The sequence below is a fragment of the Mesoplodon densirostris genome, chromosome 3 (assembly GCF_025265405.1).
Source record: "Mesoplodon densirostris isolate mMesDen1 chromosome 3, mMesDen1 primary haplotype, whole genome shotgun sequence".
Classification (NCBI taxonomy): Eukaryota; Metazoa; Chordata; class Mammalia; order Artiodactyla; family Ziphiidae; genus Mesoplodon; species Mesoplodon densirostris.
In genome coordinates, this window is record NC_082663.1 from 118,826,730 (window position 1) to 118,847,819 (window position 21,090).

Here is a 21,090-nt window from a genome sequence, read left to right on the forward strand (position 1 = left end):
AATTTCTAGATGGAAAACAAGCCTTGATGACTGTATGAGTGAGACGATATAGGATAAGACTATGCATTCTCAATGAGGGCAAAATCATCCCCAAAGGGGTGAAAACTGATTCTTGGGGAAGAAAAAATCTTAGATATTACAACAGTTTGTGGCCCTCCAAAGAGCCATAGTACATAACCAGATACACAGTACATCTGTGGTATTAAAATTCCACTGACTGGAGGCAGGGGGGCAATTAGGGGAAAAAATGTCTCAAAAGGTGCTAATGAAAAAAGGTTGAGAAACACTTGATTAGATGTCCAAAAGGACAACCCAGTTTCCTCAAGAACCTGGTCATACTGGCACCCTAATCTTGCACTTCCAGCCTCCAGAACTGTTGGAAATAAGTGCTTGTTACTTAAACCACCCAATCTATGGTATTCTGTTATAGCAGCCCATAATTGACTAAGTCACTTCTCAATGCCTCAAATAGTGCCTAGGACACTATTAGGAGAATGAGGGCAGACATGGTCAGCCAACATAACCACACCCTTGTCTATCAGTCTGGGCTAAACATAGTTCAGTTGCTCCTGGATTCTCACTATCTCCAAGGTAGAAAATTGCACAAGTGAGGATGTTTACAGGTTTACACAAGTTTACAGGTGTAAACTCTTCACAAATCAGGAAAATACTGACAGGTGCTTCACATGTGTCCTGAGCAGCTTGACTCTTTTATGAGGTTTTTATCCCAAAGACTAACTCAATTACTGTTGAAGCTAGTAATCAGGGGTTACCGACAGCCCCACCTGAATGATAACAGGCTATCCTCCTCCCCTACTCAGCAGTAAAACCCTTGGTGAAAGTAAATAAAGAAAAGGGCAGGATATTCCTTTCTTATAATTAAAATAAGAAGCTCTATGTTATGGAAGACTAAGGCTTGTAGCTTAAAGCCGACTCAGAGAAGGATAAAGCATTCATCCTTGCTCAGAAAGAGAAAAGATTAGCTCCACAAGGACAGGTCTCCAAATTGATACCAAATCCAGGCATTAGAGACTCCTGTGCTACAGAGCGTGATCTAAGCACCAGCTGAGGCCCCGGAGAAAAATCCCCAGGAATCCACAACCAAGGGGCTGGCATTGTAAGAATGTTCAGATTAGCTCTCCCGAAAAGAGGCTTACTCCAAGAAACTGGCAGATGGCCTCCACAGCACAGCTTCACTCAGGAAAGGACAGAAAATGAATGAAAAATAGAACTACCATACGACCCAGCAATCCCACTACTGGGCATATACCCTGAGAAAACCATAATTCAAAAAGAGTCATGTACCACAATGTTCATTGCAGCTCTATTTACAATCGCCAGGACATGGAAGCAACCTAAGTGTCCATCAACAGATGAATGGATAAAGAAGATGTGGCACATACATACGATGGAATGTTACTCAGCCATAAAAAGAAACGAAATTGAGTTATTTGTAGTGAGCTGGATGGACCTAGAGTCTGTCATACACAGTGAAGTCAGAAAGAGAAAAACAAATACCGAACTGGGAGATTGGGATTGACATGTATACACTGATGTGTATAAATGGATGACTAATAAGAACCTGCTGTATAAAAAAATAAATAAAATTCAAAAAAAAAAAAACCCTATCATGAGTACCATTAACTGAGACCACTCCCTGGCTCTACTTTTCCTAAACTATAAAACGGGTGTAAGAATATCTACACCTCCCCCCAAAAAAAAGAAAGAAAAGGAAAAAGAATGCCCTATGCTAACACATATATATGGAATCTTTAAAAAAAAATGGTTCTGAAGAACCTAGGGGCAGGACAAGAAGAAAGACAGAGACGTACAGAATGGACATGAGGACATGGGGACGGGGAAGGATAAGCTGGGACAAAGTGAGAGAGTGGCATGGACATATATACACTACCAAATGTAAAACAGCTAGTGGGAAACAGCCGCATAGCACAGGGAGATCAGCTCTATGCTTTGTGACCACCTAGAGGGGTGGGATAGGGAGGGTGGGAAGGAGACGCAAGAGGGAGGGGATATGGGGATATATGTATACATATAACTGATTCACTTTGTTATACAGCAGAAACTAACACAACATTGTAAAGCAATTATACTCCAATAAAGATGTTAAAAAAAAGAAAATGAATGAAGAAAAAGACAGGAGGCCGGATGAGAAGGTCAGAGCATGAATCCACAAACATAAATGAAATAACAATTAGAAGGCATCCACCTATTTGGAAAAAGGCACAACTTGCCTTTACAAACGCTCCTTTTTGAATATTCTCATTTATAGCAAATTTCATTCTTTGAGGGTGAAAACAGTTATTGCATTCCTATGTCCCAAGAGCTTTCATATGTACTACCTCATTTAACCACTCTTTAAAATATTATTCCCATTTTTATCCATTGGAAAAACCAACCCTAAGAGGTGAAATAACTTGTCCAAGGTCATATGGCTAATAAGAAACAGATTCAGAATCAAAACTCATGTTCAGGGGCTTGCCTGGTGGCGCAGTGGTTAAGAATCCGCCTGCCAATGCAGGAGACACGGGTTCGAGCCCTGGTCCGAGAAGATCCCACATGCCGTGGAGCAACTAAGCCCGTGCACCACAACTACTGAGCCTGCGCTCTAGAGCCCACGCGCCACAATTACTGAGCCCGTGCGCCACAACTACTGAAGCCCGCGCGCCTAGAGCCCATGCTCCACAACAAGAGAAGCCACCACTGCAGTGAGAAGCCCGCACACTGCAATGAAGAGTAGCCCCCGCTCGCCGCAACTAGAGAAAGCCCGCGCTCAGCAACGAAGACCCAACGCAGCCAAAAATAAATAAATTAATTAATTTTTTAAAAACTCATGTTCAGGGAATTCCCTGCCAGTCCAGCGGTTAGGACTCTGCCCTTTCACTGCCGAGGGCCCAGGTGCAATCCTGCTAGGGGAACTAAGACTCCACAGCCCTCGCCGCGTGGCCAAAAAAAAAAAACTCATGTTCACCACTAGGTCCACTTCAAATGAACTGTTAATTCATCTGAAGTCAAGGGACAAGATTGCTTACCCATGCCATTTGGGATTTAAAAAAAAAAAAGTATGGTATCATGTATTAATGAAACTGATCTCTCATATGGTTCAAAAATGTCTCTGTCAGAGTTGGATTTTCAAAACTACTTTGTACAAAGGCCATATCCAAAAAGAATTTTTTTTATATGGGAATTCCCTGGCAGTCCAGTGTTTAAGACTCCACACTTCCAATGCAGGGGACACAGGTTCGATCCCTGGTCAGGAAACTAAAATCCCATATGTCGGGTGGTGCAGCCAAAAAAAACAAAAACAAAGGCCATATCACTTAAGTGATGCCACCCTCAACCCCCTCCACTTGCACCTACACATACCATTCTAAAGGAGAACAAGAGACTCAGTGAGAATTAAGTTCTGGCATGTTTATTTCAAACCCTTTTTTTTTAACTTTCAGTTTCACTTCATTATCCTTTTCTCGGGTCAATGAAACACACCAGGACTCAAAATTGGCCTCTGCAGAGAATAGCTCGTATTCAAAGACAGCAGGAAAGGTGAAGAAAGCAGGAATCACAGGACAAGGCAATTTCTCATTCCTGAGCTACCACATCCCTACTAACATACTCCCCATTCCCATCGTCTGTAAAATGGGGGCAATAAGTCTTTTCTGTTGCCAATTTCATCAGAACAGCACATGTATTAATTAGCTGATAAAATTCACCGAACACCCAAAAGAAAGGTAAAAATAAATTTGGTGTGGCAACACCTTTAAAACCCAAGGTCCATGTTCTCAACTGAAGCCACAGAGCAAGTCCTGCTATCCAATCTCCAAATCTGGCTATAGTTTTATCATAAAGGAAAAGAGCTTGGGTAGGTTGGGAGATAAAAAGACACACAAATACAAAACACATCTTTCACACTGTCAAAACAAACACTATGTTTATAAAAATCAATTTCTTCTCTTAGCAAACATGGAGGATTCATTCTTTACCTGCCTACCTAGTCTGGGTTTAATCTAACCCCCTCAATCCCCCAAAGCAGTTTGCCTTTTTGTTTTGTTTTATTTAGGCCAGAAAGCCAGCTGGACTTGAATCAAGGCCAAGCATTTTAAAATATTAGAAAATTTATCTTACATATGAATCATATTTTTTAAATTATTATTTTTTAAGGCATGAAACAGCCCTCTAGCTCCTCTAGGGCAAAGGAAGCCCCCACTGGCCTCTTAGGTGTTGGGCATTTCCTGACTCCTTGTTTTTCCCACATGGGGCTCATATTTCAAATGATTTTCTCCTGCCTTCTTTAGCAGAGAATTTCAAAGCGAGGATTTCAGGACCACCTAAATCAGAACCACCTGGGAAGGATTGCAGGTGCCCATGCCCCACTTTACCCAAAATTCCTGTAAGTAAAACCCAGGGATATGCACAACCTTCAGGGTGATTTGTAACACACCCAAGTCTCTAACCCCTACTTTAAAGGCAAGTATTTCATCTACCAGGGCAAAGGATAACACAAGACAGGAGTGGATATACGACGCGGGTAGGGCTCAATTCCACATGGTGAAGAGACACCAGAATGTCAACACTGGAGCAGCTGGACAAATGCAGAAACTGAGGCAGGGAAAAGGGAACAGGGAAGGGAACTAAAACAGATGCGAAGCCAAAAGCCCGTCTCGGATGCCCACTGCCTCATCTCCTGGCCTTTAAGCACGGTTACGGGAGACGTTTTGAGAGGGAAAAGTAGGGAAGGCAGCCTTGGGCTGAGAGGCCCGGTCTGCGGAAACCAGTGAGGAGCCCAGGGCCCCCTTGTACGTCCCGCTTCGCAGACACTAGGGGGGCGATATGTAGGGACCCCACAACAGTGCTGGGAAGGCGCCAGGGCCTCTGGCGGGAGGAGACCCGGGCAGCGCCCTGAGCCCCCAGCCCAGGCCCAGGGCCGGGCGGCCCTCACCGCCCCTACCTTCGGCTTCCCGCCCGGCAGCCGAGGGGCAGACACAACCCCCACAATTCCAGGCGGCCGCAGCGGCAACCAGCTCCCCGTACGCAGACGCAGCGGCCACCGTCAGAAGCCGTGAGCGCGCAGCTATTATGTCACTTGCCTCCTCGCCCAACTGTCTTCTTCCAAACAGCGTACAGCCGCCTCTCTCCCCTTCCCGCAATCGGAGTTGTCAGCCCCACCCCTCCCGGCTTCTGTTAAGTCCCGCCCCCTAGCGTCTATCTGAGCAAACCTCCTGGAACTTATTTACCCCAGTATCCCTCCGCCAGCGTGAGGTACCCGCGGGCCTGGTTTTGTTCCCAAACCACAGCTTAACTTCTTTCTAGCGGAAGGATCATCAGAAAAAAGTGAGAGGTCGTACTGCCCTCGTGGTCCAGGGGTTAAGACTCCGGGCTTCCACTGCAGGGTACAAGGGTTCGATTCCTGGTTGAGGAAATAAGATTCCCACAAGACGCATAGTGCGGCCAAAAAGAAACCAGAGGTGGTAGGGAGTAAAAAATCAAACTGGCGTGACTCAGTTGGGATAAAGCAATAAGGAGTCTGAAGCAATAAACAGTCCTTAGAAAATTTATGCAGAAGAGGGCACCTGCAAGTCACCTACTTTATCTACTTATGTAATGTGTGAATTGACAACGACCAATTATTTTAAAAATAAAAGTCGCCAGCAGCTCTAATTCCGTTCTACCACCGAATATCTTATTTATATATGCCAGGTGTTGCGTATACATTATATTTACTTCTTATAACGTTTTTATTTTTAATTTTTGGCTGCATTGGATCTTTATTGCTGAACACGGGCTTTCTCTAGTTGTGGTGAGTGGGAGCTACTCTTCGTTGCAGTGCACGGGCTTCTCGTTGCGATGGCTTCTCTCATTGTGGAGCATGGGCTCTAGGCGTGCGGCCTTCAGTAGTTGTGGCTCACGGGCTCTAGGGCACAGGCTCAGTTGTTGTGGCACACGGGCTTAGTTGCTCTGCAGCATGTGGGATCTCCCTGGGCCAGGGCTCAAACCCGTGTTCCCTGCATTGGCAGGCAGATTCTTAACCACTGCACCACCAGGGAAGCCCCTCATAACTTCTAAGATCAGAACTGTCACCCCCTTTTTATAGATAGGGAAGCTGTGGCTCAAAGAGGTTGAAAGACTTATACAAGTTCATACAGTCCGAAAGTGCTATAACTGGGAATTTAAGTCAGAGAAAGGATAATCTAAATAATAAGAGCAAACAATCAACCTATCTGTTTAGTTACTTTCCCTTTTCCATGTATTATGTGAGCTTCTAGCAGTTAATCTACTTTCTCGATTATGTTTACTTCAAGCAGATGGAAGATTGACTTCACAACCATGAATAAACTTTGGTTAGTAGCCTGGAAAGAGAGAACAAGCCCCTAGGCTTCAGTGAGTAGTGCCACTTTATTAGAAAAACCTACATAAGATATTTCCCTGGGACTGGGTGGGAAAGGACAGGGAACAGCTCACTTTTCCCATGGAACACCCAGGAGGCTGGTGAGAATAGCTGGGCCCAGGAATAATTCTAGTTTGTGTCACTGCCTAGTACCATGAGGACAGATAATAAATGTTCAACAAGTATTTACTGCATCAGTGGTACATTGCATAGTGAACATATAAATTACAATTGAGCCTGACACAAGTTATAAAAAAGATATTAATAAAGTACTACAAGAGTAAGATGCTTAAAAATAGAATAACTCAAATCTCAGAATTCTTACTTAAATGCATGAGCCAAGAGAAGAGTCCAGCTGGACACAGAGCTGCCAACACTCACAGGAGCATGGCTTCCTTCTTGGGACAGATCTAACCAGTTCAAATATGTACAGAAGGAAAATTCTGTGTCCCCCCAATCCCCAAACCTCTAAAAGCCCTGATTGAGAACCCCTTCCCAGGGGAACTAGCTCCAAGCTCAAGCCTATTGAGCTGCTAAAATCAGAGTGCAGGGCTGGGCCTAAGCAGCTTGCCTCTACTCTCGTGGCCCCCAAACAAGGAGGACCACTGTAAAGGTGGAAAGTTTGAAATCCAAGGATCAGATTGGGTGGTGGGATCACGTTGGTCTCTTCTCTGTTTCCCTGTATTACTCTTGGAATTGAGCAGAAATAAGTTTTAAATTTCCTTTTCAATAAGTAAACAACAACTAAAAAGCCTTCTGTCCCTTACAGCTCTGTTGGAGAGCTTCCAAGTTCCCTCTTCCACTCCCCAGAAGAGCAAAACCTTGGAAAGGTAAAGAGCCTGGGGAACCACCTTCAACCTTGCCACCATCAATTAAAGGAAACCACAGCACCCACCCCCAGAGCCCTGGCTAGGCAGAGATTTATATGATCAATCTGGCCTACCTCAACAAGCAAAATGTATGAATAGATCATTTCTCCTCTGATCAAACTTTCTCAATTAATCTCTGACAAGCCTGATACCCAGTTGTGTGAAAGCATTCCTGGCATCAGGAATTGGCTCCCTGCTCTCTCTGGATGGCCCTAGAATGTTGAGTGTGGGGAGCCAGAGCCCTAGCTCTCTGTCTCACCACCCTATTGTCCTGCCCCCTCCTCTCTGTGTACCCCCCAATCCCAGCTCTCACCATACACTTTATTTTTTTTAATTTATTTAATTAATTTATTTATTTGGTTGCAGCAGGTCTTAGTTGCAGCAGGTAGGCTCCTTAGCTGTGGCATACAAACTCTTAGTTGCCATGCATGTGGGATCTAGTTCCCTGGCCAGGGATCAAACCCCGGGCCCCCTGAATTGGGAACATGGAGTCTTAACCACTGTGCCACCAGGGAAGTCCCTCACCATACACTTTAAATCCTGCTGCCAGGAGTCACTTCTGAACTCCAGACATTTTATTTACTTGAACATGAGTACCATGCTACATGCGGTGAGGATACATCTCTGATACTATCCCACCTGTTCTTACCCTTAAAGAGCTCAGAGTCAGAAGAGAGACACAGAAATGTAAACAGATCAAATCAACACAGTCCAGCAAGGGCCATAAAACAGAAATTTTAACAAAGAGCTATAAGTTCACACTGCTGTCTATCTGTCCAGATCCCTTATGTGAATAAAACTTTTTCACATTCATCATCTTGTTTGCTTCAGACAGCCCTATGAGGCAGATGGGGCCAATTTTTATCCCCATTTTACAAATAAAAGAAAAACTCTTCTCTCTGAACTCTTCAGAGCTGTGCTGTCCTACACAGTAGCCAATAGCCACATGCAGTATTTAGATTTAAATTAATTAAAATTAAATAAAATTTTAAGTTCAGTTTCTTAGTCACACCAGTCACATTTCAAGTGCTCAAGAGCCACATGTGGCTAATGTCTACCATATTGGACAGTGCAGATTATGAAACATTTCCATCATCGCTAAAAGCTCTGTTAGAAAACAGTGCTTTAGAGGTCCTGAGAGGCTGAGAGTCAGTGCAAGGGCAGGAGTGTGAAGCTAGAGAGAGCTCTCTGCGTTCCCAGAAAAGCTAAATCAAGCTGCCAACATGGAAGAAGCAATAAGCTGAGAGCAAGAAGCTGAGGGGAGGGCCTTCCCTGGTGGCGCAGTGGTTGAGAGTCCGCCTGCCGATGCAGGGGACACGGGTTTGTGCCCCGGTCCGGGAAGATCCCACATGCCGCGGAGCGGCTGGGCCTGTGAGCCATGGCCGCTGAGCCTGTGCGTCTGGAGCCTGTGCTCCGCAGTGGGAGAGGCCACAACAGTGAGAGGCCCGCGTACCGCAAAAAAAAAAAAAAAAAAAAAAAAAAGAAGCTGAGGGGGACTGCCGAGGAGACCAAGAGGAACTGGCCATCTGAACCAGGGTCCTCTACTACCTGTGCTGCACTCAGGTGGAGTAGGTGGCAGCAGCTAAGGCAGTGCAAAGACGAGATGACCTCTGCCCTGGGACCGGGCACACTTGAGCCCATCAGCAGCTTCCTTGGTGCCAGTCAGGAATTCTAGGTCTCTCTATCCCAGGAGACATCAACGACCCCAGTGTCTGTGCTTTGCTCAGGTGCATTTCTGAAGGCCTCAGTAGCAGAAAAGGAAAATTTAAAAAACAGTGTTTTCAGCCCCCTGAGAAAGGGATGTGAGGCCTCTGGATGGCAGCCTCCCACCTACTAGAAGGCTTTGGCATCTCCAGGGAGTTTTGGCCAGAAAAAGGTAAGTAAATTTAAGCTGCACTTGCTTTCAGCTAAACAGGCCTCTCTGGTTCAACGGGAAAGCACGCAAAAGAAGAGACTCAGAAGACAGACAAGATTCAAAGTGTTCTCACCAAACAGCTCCCATTGAGGCCAAAGCTAAACCCCAAGAACCATGATTCTGTCTCCAGAAACACCTTCAATCACACACCTACTCATGTACACAGACATCTGACACAACTGTACTGCCTATGGGCACCCACAAAGGCACTGAATCACAGGAACACACACACAGAGCAGACACAGCTACAGCCGCATAACAAAGCATCCACAGTCATTTATTTAGCAATTTGGTCAGGGCTTGGTAGGGAAGAATAGACTCTGCTCTGTGCACTGTCCACTGGCGTGGCTCAACTAAGGCATGGTTCTCACTCACATGGCTGGAAGTTGACGCTGGCTGTCAGTTGGGACCTCAGCTGGGGCTGTCAGCCAAGACACCGACAAGTGGCCTCTCCCAGTATCTGCTTGGCCTCCTCACAACTTAGTGGCTGGTTTCCAAGAATGAGCATCCCAAGAGAACCAAGCATTAAGGTGCATGGTATTTTTATGATCTAGCCTCAGAAGTCATGTAGCATTATTTCTGCCATACTCTATTGGTTGAACCCTTCTCTCCTCTAACATTGTCCCTAATAAAGTTCCCCAAGCACCAAAGCTTTGGGAGATCACATGTGGAGAATAAGGCTTGCCATGTGGCATGTCACAGGACGTTGGATCATCAAATCCAATATCGTTGTCAGCAGAGAGCCTAGAATTGGGGTTGTAGAGCAGTGTAAGAACAGGCTTTGAAATTGGACAGACGTTTTAAGTCCTGACTGCCCCTCACCAACTAAGCAAGTTGCTTTAACTTTAAGCAATGTTAGAGGTGTGTTTCCTTATTTGTAAAAAGGAGATAATATTAGTACTCACCTCAGTAATTGTTATGGAGATTAAATGGGATAATATATATAAAGCATTCAGCCCGGTCCCTGGCACAGTAAGTGCTGAATAGTTCTTAGCTATTACTATTCTTTTCCATGCCTGTTGGCTACACAGATGTTGTGCTAGAAGCTGGGCAAAGTTAAATCACACACATATACACATGTGGGTACTTATAGACTCACACAGGGGATCCGGCTTTATATCCCTACTTATATTCTAAGTAATTATCCCACTCTCAGACATACACATATTACACACATATTATACATCATGCCCAGACTCTATAGGAGCTTTCGCAGAAATGTTGGAAGAGGTATTACTAAGGCAGACAAATCCTCCTTCCAGTCAAAAATGAGACACAAAAAAATGAAAGGTATGGCAGTGTCTCTGGGACAGAGGGTTTCAAGGGGGTTCTTCTGGGGAAAAGAATACTGCATTTTCTGAGCTGGGTTAGAGTGACAAGTTGAATGTGGTTTTTCTCAGCAGTGTCTTTATTAGTCCATATGTTGGAGCACACAACAGGCCAGCTCAAGTGTCAAGGGGCTGGTCACATGCAACTAATCATTCTTATTTGTTTACCTAGTGTGGCTTCCCATTTCCCCACAGCCTCTGCAGAGACGCCCAGGGTGGGAGGCATTGGCACCAAGATCATTATGGAATAATGAGACCCATCGAACCATCATTAGAGCCACTGTGGGGAAATAAATCTTCCCTGGCTAGAACTGGACTGCACAGCCATGGGAACCGTCCTAATGTGTTTTCCTTAGGAACTGGCAGGGGTAAGAGCTGAAGAGTGGGGTAAGGTTCAGGGGTCCTTCTCCAGGGCTGGGGATCTAGGGGCTCTGGCCTTGTCCACTCCTCATCCTGGGGAACAATGATAATAATGACAACCTAATGTTAAACAGAACTTTACAGTTTATATCACTTTCTTGCATTCATTATACCATTTAATTCTCATAGGAATCCTGTGAGATGCAGGATACATTGTCCCTCATTAACCAAAAAGGAAACTGAAGTTCAAATACTCTGAGAGGTGCGGCATGGTAGAGATGACCCATGGTAGCCCCAAAATGGAACATGTGGAATGGAGTGCTTCTAAGAGTCCAGTTAGACCTCAGCTTTGATCTAGCTGCAAATCTAATATTTTCATATTACAAATAGGTCAGCTTTTATCTACCAGAGTATATCCATTAGTTAACAAATTTATTGAGTTCATAAGCCAGGTGGTATGCTAAGAGCTGACAATGTATGGTGAGTGAGCTGACTTAGTCCTCAAGTAAATTAAAGAAAGCCTCAACTTTTTGCACTCCTGTCATTCAGATGTGGGTTATATTTCCCCTCCCTTTGAATCTGGGTTGGCCTGTGACTGCTTTGACCAATGGAATACAGAAGGAGTGACACTCTTCAATTATAAGCCCCATCTTTCGGAGTTTCCATTTTGGTTTTTTGGATACCTGAGCCACTCTTTCATAAGTCCAATCACTCTGAGGGAGGGACAGTATGGAAAGGGGCCCAGCTGAGACCAGGCTTCCAGCTGACTTGCCAAGGTACCAGACATGTGAGTGAAGCCTTCTTGGACCCTCTAGACCAGACCAATTTCTAGCTGAGTGCCGATGAGCAGTGCCAGTCAATATCACATAGAGCAGAAGAATCATCCAACCAAACCCTTCCTGAAGTCCTGTTGCACAAAATCATGAGATGTAACAAAATGGTTGTTTTGGCAAACCTCTTCTATAAAGGGCCAGATAGTAAATACTTTAGGCTTTGTGGGCCATGTACCATCTCTGTCACATATTGTTCTTGTTTAGGGGGTTTCTTTTACAATCCCTTAAAAATGTGAAAAAAAAATTCTTAGTTTTTCAGTTATATAAAAACAGGTGAGGGACTTCCCTGTGGTGCAGTGGTTAAGAATCCACCTGCCAATGCAGAGGACACGGGTTTGAGCCCTGGTCCAGGAGGATCCCACATGTCGCAAAGCAACTAAGCCCACAACTCAGTAGTTGTGCGCCACAACAACTGAGCCTGTACTCTAGAGCCTGTGAGCTGCAACTACTGAAGCCCACGTGCCTAGAGCCCGTGCTCCGCAACAAGAGAAGCCACCACAATGAGAAGCCTGCGCACCGCAACAAAGAGTAGCCCCCACTTGCCGCAACTAGAGAAAGTCCGCGCAGCAATGAAGACCCACTGCAGCCAAAAATTAATTAATTAATTAATTAATTTAAAAACAACAACCACCACCAAAAAAACAGCTGGTAGGCTGGATTTGGCACATGGGTCCTACTATGCCAACCTCTGCTTTAGGCCACTAAGGTTTGGGGTAGTTTATTACCTAGAAATAGCTAACCAGAACAGTCCCTTCCTTCATGAAGCTAGAAGACTGCGAGGAAGACAACATAAAACAAAAAAACAATTACTAGTTAATCAAATTGCTACATATGCTCCAAATGCCATTGGACTTTAACAGCACTGATGGCTCCAGGAAAGGACTCCCCCAAAAGGTAACATTTAGACTAAGACTTGAAGGATGACTATAAGTTTGCAGGTGAAAAGAAACAAAGAAGAATATAGTGGGCCCACCATTTTGGTTCAGTGTGGGACTCTCTGAAGGGCAATACTAGTTCCAGAGCTCTCTCTTGGATTGGCGAAGGACTTCTTCTTCCACCCAATCTTCTTCTGCCTCCTTCCTTTCATAGGTATTGTTCCCTATGAACATCTGGAACCCTGAACCCAGTCTCAGTTCCTGCCTCTGGAAAACCCAACCCATGACACTTGCTAAAACAAAAAGGGAATTTATTGACTCACGTACTTGGAGAGTCTACAGGCAGAGTCCTGGGTGTCAAGCAGAGGTAGATTTAGAGCTCCAACTAGGGTGACCAACATGGGACACAGGACTTTCAGTCCTAAAACCAGGAAGGTCACAGACAAACTCCAATGTATAACCAGGTCTTCATATCTCTCCATGGCTTGGCTCTACTATCACCTGGGTGGGATAATTCAGTCTCAGGCTCTACACAAAGCAAGACAGGTCAGCACGTTCAGACCCTCTATTCTCTCAAGTTGGAGACCTGCAAGAGGGAAACTAGTTTGCTACCCTTACAGCTCTAAATAATTGGATTGAGTCTTATTGGCTCTCATTGGCCTGCTTAAGTCACGTGCCCTTATTTTTTAAGTTTAGTGTTTTTTGTTTTGGGGGTGGTTTTTGCCTGCACCACGCAGCATGAGGAACTTCCCCAACCAGGGATGGAACCTGCACCCCCAGCAGTGGAAGGGTGTAGTCTTAACCACTGGACCACCAGGGAAGTCCCAAGTTTAGTTTTTTTTTAATTGACATAATTCACTTACTAAAAATTCATCCTTTTAAAGTATGAAATTCAGGGCCTCCCTGGTGGCGCAAGTGGTTGAGAGTCCGCCTGCCGATGCAGGGGATACGGGTTCGTGCCCCGGTCTGGGAGGATCCCATATGCCGCGGAGCGGCTGGGCCCGTGAGCCATGGCCGCTGAGCCTGCGCGTCCGGAGCCTGCGCGTCCGGAGCCTGTGCTCCGCAACGGGGGAGGCCACAACAGTGAGAGGCCCGCATACCGCAAAAAAATAAATAAATAAATAAAGTATGAAATTCAGTAGTTTTTAGCGTACTCACAATGTTGTACAATTATCACCACTATCTAATTCCAAAACATTTTCAGCACCTCAAAGAGAAACCCCAGACCCATTAGCAATCATCCCCATTCTCCCTTCCTCCAATCCCTGGCAGTCACTAGTGTACTTTCCATCCCTGTAGATTTGCCTATTCTGCATATTTCATATAAATGGAATCATATAACATATGGCCTGTCTTCTTTCACTTAGCACAATGTTTTCAAGTTTCATCCATGTTGTAGCATAAATTAGTACTTCATTCCTTTTTATGGCTGAATAATATTACCCTTGTATGAATATACCAACATTTTATTTATCCACTCATCACATTATGGACATTTGGGTTGTTTCCATTTTTCATTGTTATGAATAATGCTGCTATGAACATTCCTATACAAATTTTTATTTGAAGACCTGTTTTAAATTCCCTTGGGTATACACCTAGGAGTAGAATTGCTGGATCATATGGTAACTCCATGTATGGCCCCATTTTTTAATCAATCACTGTGGCCTGGAGCATGGAATCGTCTGATTGGTTTAAACCTAAGTCACAGGCTTTACTCTTGATGCTGAGGGTGGAGTCAGTTTCACTAGAACAACACGGACTGAGGAGAGAATGATGTTTCACCAGAAGGAAATGTGGAACAGCTAGCAGATGCAGGGTGAATGGACTCTAGGCAGCAAATCCACAGATGACCACTGCAAATAACTACTTTTACTGAATGCTTACTATGACCCAGGCACTGTGCTAAGTACATGCATTATCTCATTTAACCCTGCTAGCAACTTCATGAGGTTTCTACTATTATTCCTATTTTACAGATGAGGAAACTGAGCCTCAGAAAAGTTGAGTAAGTTGCGCAAGTTTGTGTATCCGGGAGGTGGGAATTTGAACCCAGGTCTGATTGAAAGCAAAGTGTCAGAGAAAAAACAGATTTTGAGTTATTTCAAAGTGTATCTACTAGAGGCTCTTTTATTTCATTTGCCCAACATTGTTATAATCATTGTAGAAGAGTCTGTGTAACCAAAAATTTCCTTTTACATCAGGAACAGAGAAGAACAGGTTTTATAATGAAAAAAACACAGTTGACATTTTTTCCTTTAGATTTCCAAGTAAGCTTCCAACTTAGTGAGATACTGCATCATTGGCATTGAAATTAATCAGCTATATTTCTCAGAAAGCCCCCATGCTTCTTGTAACCAACCATCTTTTTCAAATAGGTCTAGCAGAAATTCAGCTAAATTTTTCTTGTCATGAGATTAGGAAATGCAGAACACCACATCATGCTCTTAACCTCCCTCAGACATGATTTACAAGAGCTCTTATCACAGGCTCTTCTGCAGTCCTCATGGTGAGGACCTGAGGCCAGGGATTTCTGACTCTCTGCTCCAGTAGACCAGAGCATGGGCAGTGTGAGATGGGTGGGACAGAAGATGTGAGGTTGCCAAAGAGTTGAAAGGGTACAAGGAGTTGCATTTCATTGCCCCCACACCCTCTGCCGAATCCAACAAGCCAGTCTTTGGAATATCATGGAAGAATAACTTCGTATTAAGCTGCATACTGTATTAAGCTTCATACTAAGCTTCAGGCTTACAGCACCATACTGGCATTTAAGAGACTTCTTCCCACCACCTCCTCCTCCCCAGTATACGTACATCCCCACCAAAGCAACTTGCATCCTAAGCCCTTAAAAGATTTACTGCCAGTATCACAGACAAATTAGTGAATGCTCCAGCAGTTGTTTCCAAAGACAGGACACTCATTTGCATGAGGAGTTGCATGCCATCTGCATTATATTTGCAAGTAATTTGCATATCATGTCTGTCCTGTCAGAATGTACATAAATCCTTTATACTTTTGCTTTTTTATTTTCTAAAAGGGACTACGCCTCCACATCCTGCCCAGACTGTCTGGTAAAATTACCAGTCGAGTATTCCTAGCTTGATTGTGAAGAGCCTCACATGCCATGCTAAGGAGATCTCAAACTGTAGCGAATCCCCAAGGATATCAGGAACCAGTTTGAGATGCTTCCTTCATTCATTTATTCAACAAATCTTTACTGAACACCTACAATGTGCCAGACACTGTTCTGGGTGCTGAGGATATATCTTTGAACAATGAGATAAAAATAATTACAGCATTAAAAATTAAATGCTGGGGACTTCCCTGGTGGCATAGTGGTTAAGAATCTGCCTGCCAATGCAGGGGACATGGGTTCAAGCCCTGCTCTGGGAAGATCCCACATGCCCGGAGCAACTAAGACCGTGCACCACAACTACTGAGCCTGCGCTCTAGAGCCCATGAGCCACAACTACTGAGCCTGTGTGCCACAACTACCGAAGTCCACACACCTAGAGCTCGTGCTCCGCAACAAGAGAAGCCACTGCAATGAGAAGCCCACGCACTGCAATGAAGAGTAGTCCCCATTCGCCACAACTAGAGAAAGCCCGTGCACAGCAATGAAGACCCAACGCAGACAAATTAATTAATTAATTAAATTTTTAAAAAATTAAATGCTCTCATTTCAGAAGATCACTTCTCACCAACCCAATCAATAAATACAAGTGCAAACCAACACTAAAATCTCAAAGTGTTTGGCTATAACGTAGTCATCTGGGTATTACAGACTATGCTTACATTTTTAAAAAACTAATCCTGAAATTAAATAATACATTTTTAAAAAAATATTTATTTATTTATTCATTTATTTGGCTGCATCGGGTCTCAGTTGTGGCATGCGGGATCTTCGTTGTGGCATGCGGGATCTTTCATTGAAGCACAGGGCTCAGTAGTTGTGGCATGCTGGCTCTCTAGTTGTGGCGTGAAAGCTTTAGAGCACGCGGGCTTAGTTGCCCGTGGCATGTGGGATCTTAGTTCCCAGACCAGGGATTGAACCCGCGTCCCCTGCATTGGAAGGCGGATTCTCAATCACTGGACCACCAGGGAAGTCCCAAATAATACATTTCTTAAAGGGTACTGAAGACCCCTGAGAATACATCCACAGTGATCCATGAGCCCCAGGTTTGAAAAACACTAACTAGAGAGTCATTAAAAGATTTAAGCAGGGAACTTCCCTGGTAGTCCAGTGGCTAAGACTCCGCGCTCCCAATGCAGGGGTCCCAGTTCGATCCCTGGTCTGGGAACTAGATCCCGCATGCCACAACTAAGAGTTCTCATGCTGCAACTAAAAGATCCGGCATGCCGCAACTAAAAATTCCGCACGCAACTAAAAATTCCACACGCCACTAAAGATCCCGCAAGCAGCAACGAAGATCCCTCGAACCGCAATTAAGACCCAGTGCAGCCAAATAATTAAAGAAAAATAAATTTTAAAAAAAGATTTAAGGGCTTCCCTGGTGGCGCAGTGGTTGAGAGTCCACCTGCCGATGCAGGGGACATGGGTTCGTGCCCCGGTCCGGGAGGATCCGGCGTGCCGCGGAGCGGCTGGGCCCGTGAGCCATGGCCTCTGAGCCTGCGCGTCCGGAGCCTGTGCTCCACAGAAGGAGGGGCCACAGCAGTGAGAGGCCCGTGTACCGCAAAAAAAATAAATAAATAAATAAAAGATTTAACCGGACTTCCCTGGTGGTCCAGTGGTTAAGACTGTGCTCCCACTGCACAGGGCACAGGGTTCAATCCGTGGTCAGGATAAGATGCCACAAGAAAATGACCTAGGTTTGTGTCATAGATCTTTCTGGCAGCTACATGGAGGGTGGGCTGGAAGCAGTTTCAGGTCAGAGGCTAAGAGATCAGAGAGAGACTTCAATAGTCTGGGTGTGACTCAGATGTGGCGCTGTCCACACTGCCAGCCTCATAAACCTTGGCCCCCTCACTGATGTCTGTCTGAAATCAAGTCACAACACTTACATGGTAGCTTCAGAAGTTTTACATAAAAATTTGTGCAGTCACAGAGAGGGGTCACAACCTACATGGTTTCACTTGAAAAGTCAGGTCTAGACATGTCTATCCAAATTCTCTTACGCAGGCATAAGTGGAAGGTCCTTCTCAACTCTTCCATCACCCAGCTCTCAACTGACTCTAGTGTCTCTCTTCTTGATCTTTTAAACTCTGGGACTCCAAATACATCATGTCTTAATTTTGTGGAGCAATTCAACTTCTATTTGAAAACCCCAGGAGTGTTTGAAAACAATGGGCCATTCAGTTCCAGGACCTACCGTATGGGAAGTTATAAATAATTTAAAAAAAAATTCTGTCCTTAAGAAAAATCTAGTAAGAACCTTATCAAGAGCAATAGCTCTGTAATGGAGAGAAGAGACAGAGATAGATAGCAGAGGGAGAATCACGACTATAGGGGGAAAGGAAGCCCATGGCCAAATACAAAGATTCAAGGGGTAGGCCACAAACAGCTCTCATTAGGTCTTAGTCACATGGTTAGGGCGGATTGCTTGGTTTAGAAGCTCAGAGGTATCCAGACAGGGTCTGGTTAAAAACCCAGGGTAATGCCAACCAAAAAGAAGAGAAAGGTAATAGACAGGAGTCCAAGGAGAAGTGAGATGTAGAGAGATGTAGCAGAAAACAAAAGAAGAGCTTCAAGAAAGAGGGAGCCAGCAATGTAGAACATCACACAGAGGTCAAGTACAAGGAAAACTGGAGAGAAGACATTGGATCTAGCAATTAAGGTGACCAAAAGAACAGTTGTAGTGAGGTCTTGTGGGAGATACTGTTAATTATTTACCCCAAAGCTATTTTCCCACCCTCCTTCCCTAATTACAAGGACTACCTCCCACTACAGGGGAGGTTGGATAATTTCTCAGTACACCTTCCCCCACTCCTTTAAACCCAAGGATAGACAAGTGACCTAGTTCTGGGCAAAGGGACTTGGGAATAAGCCTAGAAGCTTATGGAAAAGATTTTCCTTTTCAATACAATAGATATCTTCAACCCCTTCCTTTCCCACCTTGAAAGTTGTATATGAGCTCATGCTGTTCAGAGCTGTGGCAGCCATCTTAGGACTGTGGGGGGGACAAGCTCAAGAATGGAACAAACACCCTGAGGAAGGCAAATGAGAAAAGCCTGGATCTTTGTGTGTGTCCGTCTGTCTGTCTGTGTGTATGTGTGTGTGATCTTAGTTCCCCAACCAGGGATTGAACCCGGGACCAGAGCAGTGAAAGCACCGAGTCCTAACCACTGGACCACCAGGGAACTCTCCAAAGCCTGGACCCTTGATTGTATTACTGAGTGGTGAAATAACCCAAACCTGAAGCTACTTACCTCTGGATTTCTTGTTATATGAGATAAATAAATGTTCTTACTTCTTAAGTCACTGTTAGTCAACTATTTCATTATTTACAAGCATGATACATGGTGAACATGGAAGCCAGAATTACATTTACTGAAAAGGGAATGAACAACAAGAAAGTAAAGATTCTTAGTGTTGTCCAGTGGTTTCCAAATGCCAATTAATGAACTAGCTGCATTAAAATTACAGAAGGAGCTTTCTAAAAATACAGCTGTCTCTCCTTTATTCCTGGAATATTCTGATTCAGTAAGTCCAGCACAGAGCCCAGGGATCTTGCTTTTTAATAAGGGCCCCACTGGTACACCATTTTGGAAAGTTGTTGGCACTTTCTTATAGAGTTAAACATACACATATACACCTATCCTGTAACCTACAATTCCACTACTAGATATTTACCCAGGAAAAAGAAAAATATATGTCCACAAAAAGAAGTGTATGAGAATATCCATAGCAACCTTATTCATAACAGCTGAAACTGGAAACAAGCGCAAATACCCATAGCAGAAGAATGAAAGAGATCAAGGGCTGGGGATGATTACAAAGATAACCAAGGGGGCTTCCCTGGTGGTGCAGTGGTTAAGAATCTGCCTGCCAACGCAAGGGACACGGGTTCATGCCCTGGCCCGGGAAGATCTCACACGCCTTGGAGCAACTAAGCCCATGTGTCACAACTACTGGGCCCACGTGCCACAACTACTGAAGCCTGAGCGCCTAGAGCCAGTGCTCCACAACAAGAGAAGCCACGACAATGAGAAGCCCGCGCACTGCAACAAAGAGTAGCCCCCGCTCACTGCAAATAGAGAAAGCCTGTGCACAGCAACAAAGACCCAATGCAGCCAATAAATAAATAAATAGATAGATAGATAGATTTTTAAAAAAACAAAAAAGATAACCAAAGGACACTGGAGGCCTGACCACGACTGGAAATCAGACCCTGGAGCCAATGAGCACAGTTCTGTGGTTTTCTCTGGTAGCCTCGAGGCAGGAGCAGAGTAAAAATGAATGTTGTCCGAGCTATGTGTGGGAATTAGAATGGGAGGGATGAAATGACAGGATGACAGGAGGCAAAGGAACTAAAGGAAGTGGCGAGAATGGAGGCAAAGTGACTATCTCTGTCTGAGGTTTCTTTTTTTTTTTTTTTTTTTGGCCACGCGGCCTCAGTTCCCCAACCAGGGATTGAACCCATGCCCTGAGCAGTGAAAGCACAGAGTCCCAACCACTGGACCGCCAGGGAATTCTCTGTCTGAGACTGTTTTTGAAACACCCCTGTCCAGGCTTCCCTTATTCTGCCCCCTTTAGCTCTGCCCTCCATGTGTTTCGTGCCTCCTCTTCCTTGGATTCAAAAGTAGGAAAACCAACCAACCCATTTTGCACACTGGGACTGAGGCTTAAAGGAGAGAAAGTAGGAAAGGTAAAAGTCAGTGTTGAGGGAAGCGAAGCAAAAGCTGAGGGCAAGACAGAGATGTCCCTGAGACGTTCAGCCTACCTGGGGACCCTAGAAAGGGTAAAGGCAAATCCCAAGTTTGTGTGGCAGCCAAGGAGGTTGACCCTGCTCTCAGTGAGGGTCTGAGGAGCTGTCATCTATGAGATATCTGGTAGCCTGAAAAATTAATTGGCCTGCTCCGGATAGGAGATAAAAGGAAAATTCTATCCAAGCAGGTGTCACACTAATTTGGCAGGAGGCTAGGTGCTGATTTGCATATGTCAACATCCTCTTCCCTTATTCTTCCCTCTCCCTCAGTCAGGCTGGTTTCAAGCTGCTCCCTAGGGAGGAGCATCAGAGAAGCGCAGCCTTGCATGGATGAAAATTAGGCTTTCTAAGGAGAGAAGTCCTGAAAAGGAGAGTGGAGACAGCTGTAACCTTACAGCTCTAACTTCCCTTCCTCTCTCTCCTTGCAGGCTCAGTAGAAGGAAAGGAAAAGAAACCAACACTATCAAAGTTCTACTTTTTATCCAGCCCTATGCTGAAAGCATTTAACCTAATCTTCCGAACAACCCTGCAAGTCCAAGATCATACCCAAGTAAGGAAAGAGGAGTTTGGGGGAGGGGAAGTGTCACACAGCTAGTAAGGGGCAGGGGCCACGCCGGGACCCCA

General features: G+C 44.8%; 1 protein-coding gene across 5 annotated transcripts in view; it reads right to left on the bottom strand.

Moving 5' to 3' along the window:
• SIL1 (SIL1 nucleotide exchange factor) overlaps positions 1-21,090 on the bottom strand; it is a 303,853-nt gene that overhangs the window by 249,615 nt on the left and 33,148 nt on the right. For 2 of the 5 annotated variants that reach the window (XM_060091986.1, XM_060091984.1), the window contains exon 1: positions 4,964-5,096. The exons of 2 other annotated variants lie outside the window; for them this stretch is intronic. The gene's annotated coding sequence lies outside the window, so the exon portion shown is untranslated. One more of the 5 variants, XM_060091987.1, reaches the window with a different exon arrangement.